The sequence below is a fragment of the Schistocerca cancellata genome, chromosome 1 (assembly GCF_023864275.1).
Source record: "Schistocerca cancellata isolate TAMUIC-IGC-003103 chromosome 1, iqSchCanc2.1, whole genome shotgun sequence".
Lineage (NCBI taxonomy): Eukaryota > Metazoa > Arthropoda > Insecta > Orthoptera > Acrididae > Schistocerca > Schistocerca cancellata.
In genome coordinates, this window is record NC_064626.1 from 506,796,125 (window position 1) to 506,806,142 (window position 10,018).

The 10,018-nt window shown below is 43.2% G+C and overlaps 1 pseudogene; it reads left to right on the forward strand.

Annotated features, from left to right (window-relative positions):
* Window positions 1-1,076: 1,076 nt before the first annotated feature.
* LOC126098264 (5S ribosomal RNA) lies at window positions 1,077-1,194 on the forward strand (annotated as a pseudogene).
* The last annotated feature ends 8,824 nt before the right edge of the window (window positions 1,195-10,018 follow it).

Here is a 10,018-nt window from a genome sequence, read left to right on the forward strand (position 1 = left end):
CTGTAAGGTGTTATGGAAATAACGTTTCACAGTTCTTTACAAAGTTCAAAGGGATTAATCCAATGTGTTTTCGATAAGGGTCGAGTTTTTCTTCGTGCTCAAGTAACTTGTCAGTGTCAGTGAGCGAGTGCGTTTCTGTGTGGACGAATAATTGTTATTCAACAAAAGTAGAATTTCTTTCCGCTTCAGAATCCCACACGTGGAATTAATGACTGTTGACTTAAACACTTTAGTTCATTCAGTGTAACGTAACGAGATTAGGTCATTACTTGATTACACGGTCATTTTCACTGTTTAAATTTAGGTCGAGTGTCCCGGTGTCTTACAGCTCCTCATCAAGGAACCTTCACGAACAATTCGTAGTAAGACTTGTTATCGAAATCATCTCCTTTTCTCTGCCACCTAAACAATATCAATTCCGTCACTCTAAAAAAATAAATAAAAAAACTGTTTAGTAACGGTTTATAGATTACACCAGAATTGAAAACCACAAAACAAGAAGACGAGAGAAACCAAAAGAAAGACATTCCTTTTCCACCCAGATCTATATCCCCAAAACCTCTTCATCCAATTATGTCAGTACAAAATATAATTACTTCAAATTAAATTAAAAGAAAAACAAGTGCCCAAAGTGAGCACTGGCTATTTAACATTTAACTAGAATCTCTTGCTAGTCGGTAATTTGTACAGTTGACTGGTCAGGGAGATAAACACTCCATATTTCTGGGAATAACATACAATCACACTAACATTTCTCGTTGTACAAGTTGCTACTCGTTTTTATAGTGTAACAGAGTAAGAAAAAAATATTTATGTCACCCCTTTTCGCGACATTCCTGTCAGAATCCTGGAAGTGGCCAATTTGACTGTTTTTTGTTTTGCAAATTGACTGTTAAAACAAGGTAATAAAAATATCTTGCCAAAAAAATACTTATAGTAAGTAAGTATCCTAGAACATAATTCGTGTAATTTGCGTAATTACAAGTACAGTTTGTGTCAGAGATGTGATTACACGAAAAAACTTAAAAACAGGTGTGTGCAGTTGACAACTGTTTTTGAGCGTTTGTGTGCTAGAAGGCAACGGCCTTGCCGCAGTGGATACACCGGTTCCCGTGAGATCACCGAAGTTAAGCGCTGTCGGGCGTGGTCGGCACTTGGATGGATGACCATCCAGGCCGCCATGCGTTGTTGCCATTTTTCGGGGTGCACTCAGCCTCGTGATGCCAATTGAGGAGCTACTCGACCGAATAGTAGCGGCTTCGGTCAAGAATACCATCATAACGACCGGGAGAGCGGTGTGCTGACCCCACGCCCCTCCTATCCGCATCCTCCACTGAGGATGACACGGCGGTCGGATGGCCCTGGTAGGCCACTCGTGGCCTGAAGACGGAGAGTTTCTGCTAGAAGACGTCCACAAAAACCTCTCCATAAATTAAATAATCATATATTTGCAGCCTGTGGTAGTAAATGCAGCAAGATATAATTCATCCAGAATCTCGATACTAGGGAGCATAAATTACAGGTATTTTTTTGTTAAAACATCGTATGTAACACGTTTGTTGGTGCGGTTGACTAGTGTATTGAAAACATGTTATAGATAAGAGTGTGAAGCTAGGTGACAGACGGTCATTACAGCTCCACTGGCGGCACTGTGGCGTGTCTTTACTCACAGTATACATAACCGCCTTGTGGCGTAGAAATCTTTAAAAGTAAGCTGAATGCATCATAAACTGAAAACAATATGTGATTTGTGCTATCGACGTTAATGGGGGAGCAATGCTTTTTTCAGTTCTGAGCCTGTCGCTAGTCGAGTTCTAAGACATGTGTAGGTAAGATGATACATTTCGGTACCAGTTATTTAACGGCTTTCTTTACTAGCATCCCATCCAATAGGTGCCTACGATAATATAATGATTTCTCCCTGGAGGTAAGTCAGGATCGCAAAGCGGCTCGGGAAATTTCCATAGGATGTAAATATTGCCCAGTGAATGCTTTGCAGTTAAATGTCTGCCAGAACGTGACTTCCTTAAGCTGTTATATCGACGTAACAGGACTGTGATTGTTTTCCACGGTCGCTGCATTTTATTAAGAACGTCATTCGGGCAGGTACTGTGATAGGATCAGCATTCCACTTATAACAGCAGGGGCTCCTTGATTAGTAGGTTAATGAGAGACTGTTCTTATAGCAGTATTTTCGCGAGGTCTGATTTTATTCGCCACTTTCTGTTTGAAAAGCAATCAGCCAAACATATTAGATAAAATTTAATGGAGAAGATTCCGACGCGTATTATATTAGCGCGATGGAAAGTGCTGCTTTAGAAAGTGACTTTATGTGTCATTTACACGGGAATCAGTTAACCAATGTCACCCACATGCGTGTATCAATTCTCTGGCTACGATGGTCTCCATATTCAAAACAATGGCAATATTGGTTCTAGTTAAAATAAAGGAAAACCTTTAAACTATGATGTACTTCAGAAACTGCAAGGTTGACTAATAACTGGTATTACTAAAATATTACCAACCGATAACTGCGATTCACAAGTACGATAAAATGAGTGCCGGTAAGAAACGGTGAGATGTAAGGTTCTCTATATATACAAATGATCTGACGGATTCGGTGGGCAGGAATTTGCCTCTGTTTGCTAATAACACTGTGGTGCACGGGAAGGTGTCATCGTTGAGTGACTATAAGAGGATACAAGGTATCTTCTATAAAGTTTTCTGTTAGTGTGATGAATGACTGGTCGTTCAAAGTGTAGAAAAATGTAAGCTAATTCAGATCAAGAGGAAAAACAATCCTATAATGTTCGAATACATCATCAGTAGTTGGCTGCTTAACACAGTCGGATAGGTGTAAAGTTGTATAGGTCTATGAAATGGACCTGACAGTATAGAACCAAGGCTGATGGTCGACTACAGTTTATTGGGAGAATTTTAGAAAAGTGTAGCTCATCCGTAAGGGCGACCGCATACGACTCTCTCATGCGACACGTTCTTGAATACTGCTCTTAATATTTGGAGTCCCACCACCAGCTCAGATTAAAGGAAGACAGAGAAGAAATTAAGAGGTAGGCTGCTAGATTTGTTACCGGTAGATTCGAACAAAACAGGAGTAGTACTGTGATGCTTCATGAAGTGAAATGGGATTCCCTGCAAGGAATACGACGTTCTTTTCGCGAAATACTATTGAAAAAATTTAGAGACGGCACTTTAAACCGAAAGCAGAACGATTCTACTACCACAAACGCTAATTTGACGTAAGGACCGTGGATACGAAATAAGACTAATTAGGGCCCGTACGGAGGATATAGACATTCGTTTTACCCTCGTCCTATTTGCGAGTGGAACAGGAAAGGGAACGACTAGTAATGGTACAAGATAACCTCCACCATGCGCCATATGTGTGGCATTTGGGGTATTTATGTGGATGCATGAGGGGGTACGGAAAAAAAAGCGGAATAACATTGCCGTGGGCGGAGCTTGTGTAGTACACATTTCTGCCGCTAGGCGTGTATAGCGCTGCTCATTGCCAGTTCATTGCACAGTAGAGATGGGCAAACTGAAACACGTAAATGTTTCGAAACAAATGAAACAGTACAATGTAATGTTTCGATACGGTGTTTCGAAACAGTGAAACAGTTTGTGTTTTGTAATCTAATAAACCTACACATTTTATCATCTTGAATGTCTACTGTATAAGTATGTCCATATAAACACAAATGAGGTGCGAGAGCGCTAATCATGTCGCAGAAAGTATGAAACTATCACTTAGGCGTCTTGGCAGTTTCGTATTTCCTGCAGCAAATGCGCTGCTTTTGTGTCATGTGACTTTCATACTTTTCAATTGGCTGAGGAAAGCCTTAGCTGAAGACAGAAGAACCACCACAAACGGAACTGGAGGTGGGAGCAAACTGCAGAAACAACAGATATGCTACTGGGATTCCCACATTCCATTAGTATGGCTAATATACCCATCCTGCTAACTTCCATGCACACAAAGGGAATCATTGTGGATAATAGACACAGTGACTATAGACTCACATATAACGCCAAATAATTCGAATAAATAACAAAATACAACAGAAAAAAAAATTTTGTGTTTCAAGGTGTTTCGAACCGTTACTATAAATTTACGATGCTTCCCGTTCACCATTACAGTATCAGTGATACACTCCTGGAAATTGAAATAAGAACACCGTGAATTCATTGTCCCAGGAAGGGGAAACTTTATTGACACATTCCTGGGGTCAGATACATCACATGATCACACTGACAGAACCACGGGCACATAGACACAGGCAACAGAGCATGCACAATGTCGGCACTAGTACAGTGTATATCCACCTTTCGCAGCAATGCAGGCTGCTATTCTCCCACGGAGACGATCGTAGAGATGCTGGATGTAGTCCTGTGGAACGGCTTGCCATGCCATTTCCACCTGGCGCCTCAGTTGGACCAGCGTTCGTGCTGGACGTGCAGACCGCGTGAGACGACGCTTCATCCAGTCCCAAACATGCTCAATGAGGGACAGATCCGGAGATCTTGCTGGCCAGGGTAGTTGACGTACACCTTCTAGAGCACGTTGGGTGGCACGGGATACATGCGGACGTGCATTGTCCTGTTGGAACAGCAAGTTCCCTTGCCGGTCTAGGAATGGTAGAACGATGGGTTCGATGACGGTTTGGATGTACCGTGCACTATTCAGTGGCCCCTCGACGATCACCAGTGGTGTACGGCCAGTGTAGGAGATCGCTCCCCACACCATGATGCCGGGTGTTGGCCCTGTGTGCCTCGGTCGTATGCAGTCCTGATTGTGGCGCTCACCTGCACGGCGCCAAACACGCATACGACCATCATTGGCACCAAGGCAGAAGCGACTCTCATCGCTGAAGACGACACGTCTCCATTCGTCCCTCCATTCACGCCTGTCGCGACACCACTGGAGGCGGGCTGCACGATGTTGGGGCGTGAGCGGAAGACGGCCTAACGGTGTGCGGGACCGTAGCCCAGCTTCATGGAGACGGTTGCGAATGGTCCTCGCCGATACCCCAGGAGCAACAGTGTCCCTAATTTGCTGGGAAGTGGCGGTGCGGTCCCCTACGGCACTGCGTAGGATCCTACGGTCTTGCCGTGCATCCGTGCGTCGCTGCGGTCCGGTCCCAGGTCGACGGGCACGTGCACCTTCCGCCGACCACTGGCGACAACATCGATGTACTGTGGAGACCTCACGCCCCACGTGTTGAGCAATTCGGCGGTACGTCCACCCGGCCTCCCGCATGCCCACTATACGCCCTCGCTCAAAGTCCGTCAACTGCACATACGGTTCACGTCCACGCTGTCGCGGCATGCTACCAGTGTTAAAGACTGCGATGGAGCTCCGTATGCCACGGCAAACTGGCTGACACCGACGGCGGCGGTGCACAAATGCTGCGCAGCTAGCGCCATTCGACGGCCAACACCGCGGTTCCTGGTGTGTCCGCTGTGCCGTGCGTGTGATCATTGCTTGTACAGCCCTCTCGCAGTGTCCGGAGCAAGTATGGTGGGTCTGACACACCGGTGTCAATGTGTTCTTTTTTCCATTTCCAGGAGTGTATGTCAAACAGATTGCTTGCAATTATACCTACATCAAATTTATGTACAAATCTAATAGCTGTCACTCTACGCCTTTTTTTATTTAAAATGTTGTAGTCTTACTTGCGTTTCTTAATATGATTACTGTACATAAACAGAGAAACGTATGTTCTAAAAAAGTGTAATTTAACTCAATGATTTTCACATATTTATTATTTCGAATGTGAATAGTAGGCGTTGTTTTATTGTTTGGTTAGTGTTTATAAAGCAGATGTTACGCCATTTCGGAATAGGACAGTCAGCTAGAAACGAAGCTTTATTTTCGGATATCTTAAGCTTCATGCTATTGCTTGTCAAAAGATTTCGACTCTCTTGAAAGTGTTTCATGAAGTGGTATGTTGTGTTTCAGTACCTGTGCCGAGTCCGAATCTCGTCCGACACAGAGCGGAATGAAACATCACTGTTTCGATACAATTAGTCCGTTCCAGGCACAGGTGGACTGAAACAGTCTTATTTTGAAACAACGATACTGTTTCTGTGTCTGGCTCGAGATCCGAGACAGGGGTGGAATGAAACACCACTGTTTCGAAACAGTGAACCATAGCCGTGCCGAAACGCTGAAACAGTTCCAGGTGTCGATACACTGTATCGAAACACAGAAACAGTGGCCAAGTCTATTGCACAGTAACGTCTGTGTTGTCGACGTGGCTTGCTACGTTCAGCTGCAGTGATTGTTTCTGCTAGCGCTGTTTTGTTCTTGTTTGGGTTTTATGGTGGCAAGTTTAAGTGAACAGCGTACAGCTGTGAAATTTTGTTTTCTATTCGGTAAAAATGCTGTTGAAACTGGTTTTAGTGTTGAAAAAACCTTACCAAGATGGCGCCATGGGAAAAACTGAAATGTACGAGTGCTTTCTCGATTTAAAAATGGCGACATGTCGATTGATGACAAACCTTGTTCTGGATGTCTATCAACTGCCCGAATCGACGAAAACATTGAAAATATTCGAGTGCTTGTGCTCACAGACAATTGATCTAGTCTTAGAGATTAGAGGGTTATCTTGGAGCTCCGTTCAGCGAATTTTAACGGAAGGTTTGGGTATGAAAAGGGTTGCTCCCAACTTTGTTCACTGGATTCTGAATGACAATCAGAAGCAATGTCGAGTTGAAATAAGTCGTGCTTCGAAACAATAGCGTGAAACTGATCCAGATTTTCTGTTAAAGATCATTACAAGTGATGAGTCATGGTGCTATGATTACGTCCCATAAACAACACAAAAGTCAGGCCAATAGAAGACGTCATCGTCACCCTATCCAAAAAAAAGCCGTCAAGTCAAATCAAACATCAAAACAATGCTGATTTGCTTTTTTGATGCCAAGGGCGTATTTAATTTGTAGTTTGTTCCATCAGGTCAGACCATCAATTAAGCCTTTTATCTGGAAGTTTTAAGAAGAGTGCGCAACAGTGTTCGTTGAAAAAGACCCGATTTGATGCAGACAGGGGGCTGGTTCTTCCACTATGACAACGCACCTACACACACAAAAATCTCTGTTAGACGGTTCTTGGCTAACAATGGTATGGTTCTGTTGCCCAAAGCACCTTGCTAATCTGACCTGGCTCCATTCTACTTTTTCTTATTTTTGTGCTTGGAAAGGAGCATGAGAGGACGCCGATTTGACAACATTGAAGAAGTAGAGAAAAAAATGAGGGAGGAGCTGTCAACCATTCCTAAGATGACTACAAAAAATCTTTCGAACTGTTGAAGCAGTGGTGGGACAAATGCATTAGTTGTAATGGAGATTATTTTGAAGGGGATGTGTTTGTTTTGTAAACAGTTTGAGAATATATAGCTTTTAGAAAACAATTACAGTTTTTCTTGGGTAACCCCTCGTAGTTATAGATATCTGAAAAGCACTATGTGTCTCATAGCTGTATTTTGTGTCTGCAGCTTTGAATCCAATAATTTCGCTTTCACCATTGGAACATGACTCCCGGACCGAATCAAATCATCAACTTTCGGTTCATTGGATTTAAGGAGAAGGAGGCATGAGGTCATGACAGATGGAGGTTTCTGTCGGTCTGCTTAGACTTACTCTGATAGTATAATTGGTGGAACACTATGGAAGGCGGTAATCCAGATTCGAATCTCGGTCTGGTACCCAGTTTTGACTAGAAGGAAGCTTGGAGCATCATCTCCAAAGATGATACTCGACACCGGCATGATGGTTCCAACTCATGATTCGAAGCAGCTGTCCTGTGTCCACTTGGGTGAGGGATCGTTCGGCGCCGTGCAAGTGTAGACAACACAGATTCTTTCCTACGCCCTATAGAGAGGCGCTGGATGAGCCAGTGGCAGGTGGCGAGATCTCTACACTGACACTTGAACCCCGACGACCAACGCTTTAACGACTGGCAGTATCGACTGTATAAACTCTTCTACAAAGTCGCTACCTCTTACACCACTGCCTCCACCACCGCCCTGATGGAGTGGCGAGAAATGAACACCTGGCTCCAACTAGGAAGGGGGGTTAGCTCCATAATAACCTTTAAGAATAAGTGTATCAATCGTCTTCGACTGATGTCATCGTGATATCTGACATCTTCAGGGCCTCGTCCGGCACTGCCTGCCTGCCGTGCTTCTCTGTTGCTACCAGTGAAGAACAACCTAGTGAAATAGTAAGTCTCCTGCGTCGCTCAAAAGCTATACTGGTATCACTCTGCATAGGCTATCTTCACCTGTTGTGTCACCTGGAGGTTCGCCTGTGCCGAAATGTAGGAGGAGCTGTAACAGGTTACAGGATTTCATTACATCTAGAGGAGGTGGTAAAGCTACTGATACTATCATCCAAGATTGTAGTATATTTGTTGTAGGATCATACGGTTATGATCAGCCACACTGTTTATTCTGAATGCAGATGAATGAAACTTCATTCATATTGTACTATTGCTTGAACTTTCGTTACCCAACAAGACACTGTGGAGTAATTGGACACCCCATATATAAACCTAATCAAGCTAGAAAGTCTAGGGTTTGGAACACGGCCTGTTTGCCAATTATATTTAATCTACATTAGGTATCAACATACAAAATACACAGAGACAGGCCGGCCGGAGTGGCCGTGCGGTTCTAGGCGCTACAGTCTGGAGCCGAGCACCCGCAACGGTCGCAGGTTCGAATCCTGCCTCGGGCATGCATGTGTGTGATGTCCTTAGGTTAGTTAGGTTTAATTAGTTCTAAGTTCTAGGCAACTGATGACCTTAGAAGTTAAGTCGCGTAGTGCTCAGAGCCATACACAGAGACATTGAATGTAGCAAAGAATGAAATATTTGTGCTTTCTCAATTAATTTTCTTTGTTTTCTGAATAAATGATCTTTGCGTTATTTGAAATGGAGTCTCATGAAGGGCCAGTGTTGTAGGGACTTAGCCACTAGTAAATAAATTTAAATTCTCAATACACATAACAATTGAGGGGTTGTCAGCAAAACCCCGACTAGTCAGAAAATCACAATGTTGGGAAAACTAAAAAAACAGTGTATCTTTGTCCTGTAAGTAACTAATTTTTTTTGTTTTATCTAAATATCTGCCAGTTAAATTTGTAGGGTACATTTGTTCGGTAGGCGTACGGAAATCGTCATGCACATCCCTGACAGTGAGGTCTCGCATACAGTGCCTATCGATGTTGTGTATGAGTGAGTAATGGACTTTCCGGGTGGTCACTCTGCACCATTTGTGTCCATATTGACGTAAAAACTTTGAGAACCGGAATACAATCTAGAAGAACGAGGGCGGTTGTAGGCGAATTGTAGCGTACAAGTAGTTTATCGAGAGTTGAGCAGAGCGCTCTTGGGACATCTGCCTAAAGCACCAGTGATGTACTTTTTTCAATCCAGACTTGTGAGGTATTCGTAGAATCGCCGTACTTTTAGAGGCTTATACAGTACGACTTGAGGTGTCTTTGACAAGAGCGGTTGTTTAATCATGTGAGAAATGCTGGACATTACATTCTGGTGCCTGTAACTCGTTTTTCGATTTTTTTTACTAGTGGGGTTTTTGCTAGCAGCCCCTCAATTTATCAATGTACTACAATTTCTAGTGCACATCATACACGAAGCAGTCACGTTTACCCAACATTGACAAGACGGGGTCAACAATTAATCACAAATTAAGAGAAATCTGCAACATGTTTTTATAATAAAAGAAAAAGATACATTGCAGCTCAGGATAATCAAGACTACAGTCGCACTGACGGTTAGAGTAGTAAGAAAATTCGTTCTGTCTCTCATAGTGGACCACATTGCACGTCTGTCAGCAGTAACGTAACTAAGAGCAATAGCTAAATAATAATTCGTGAGAAAAACAAAATCTACAAATCACACTAATTTTTATCACCACACACGCTGACCTTATTCCAAGTGGTGTACAAGACTTGTATTTCAAATGTATCT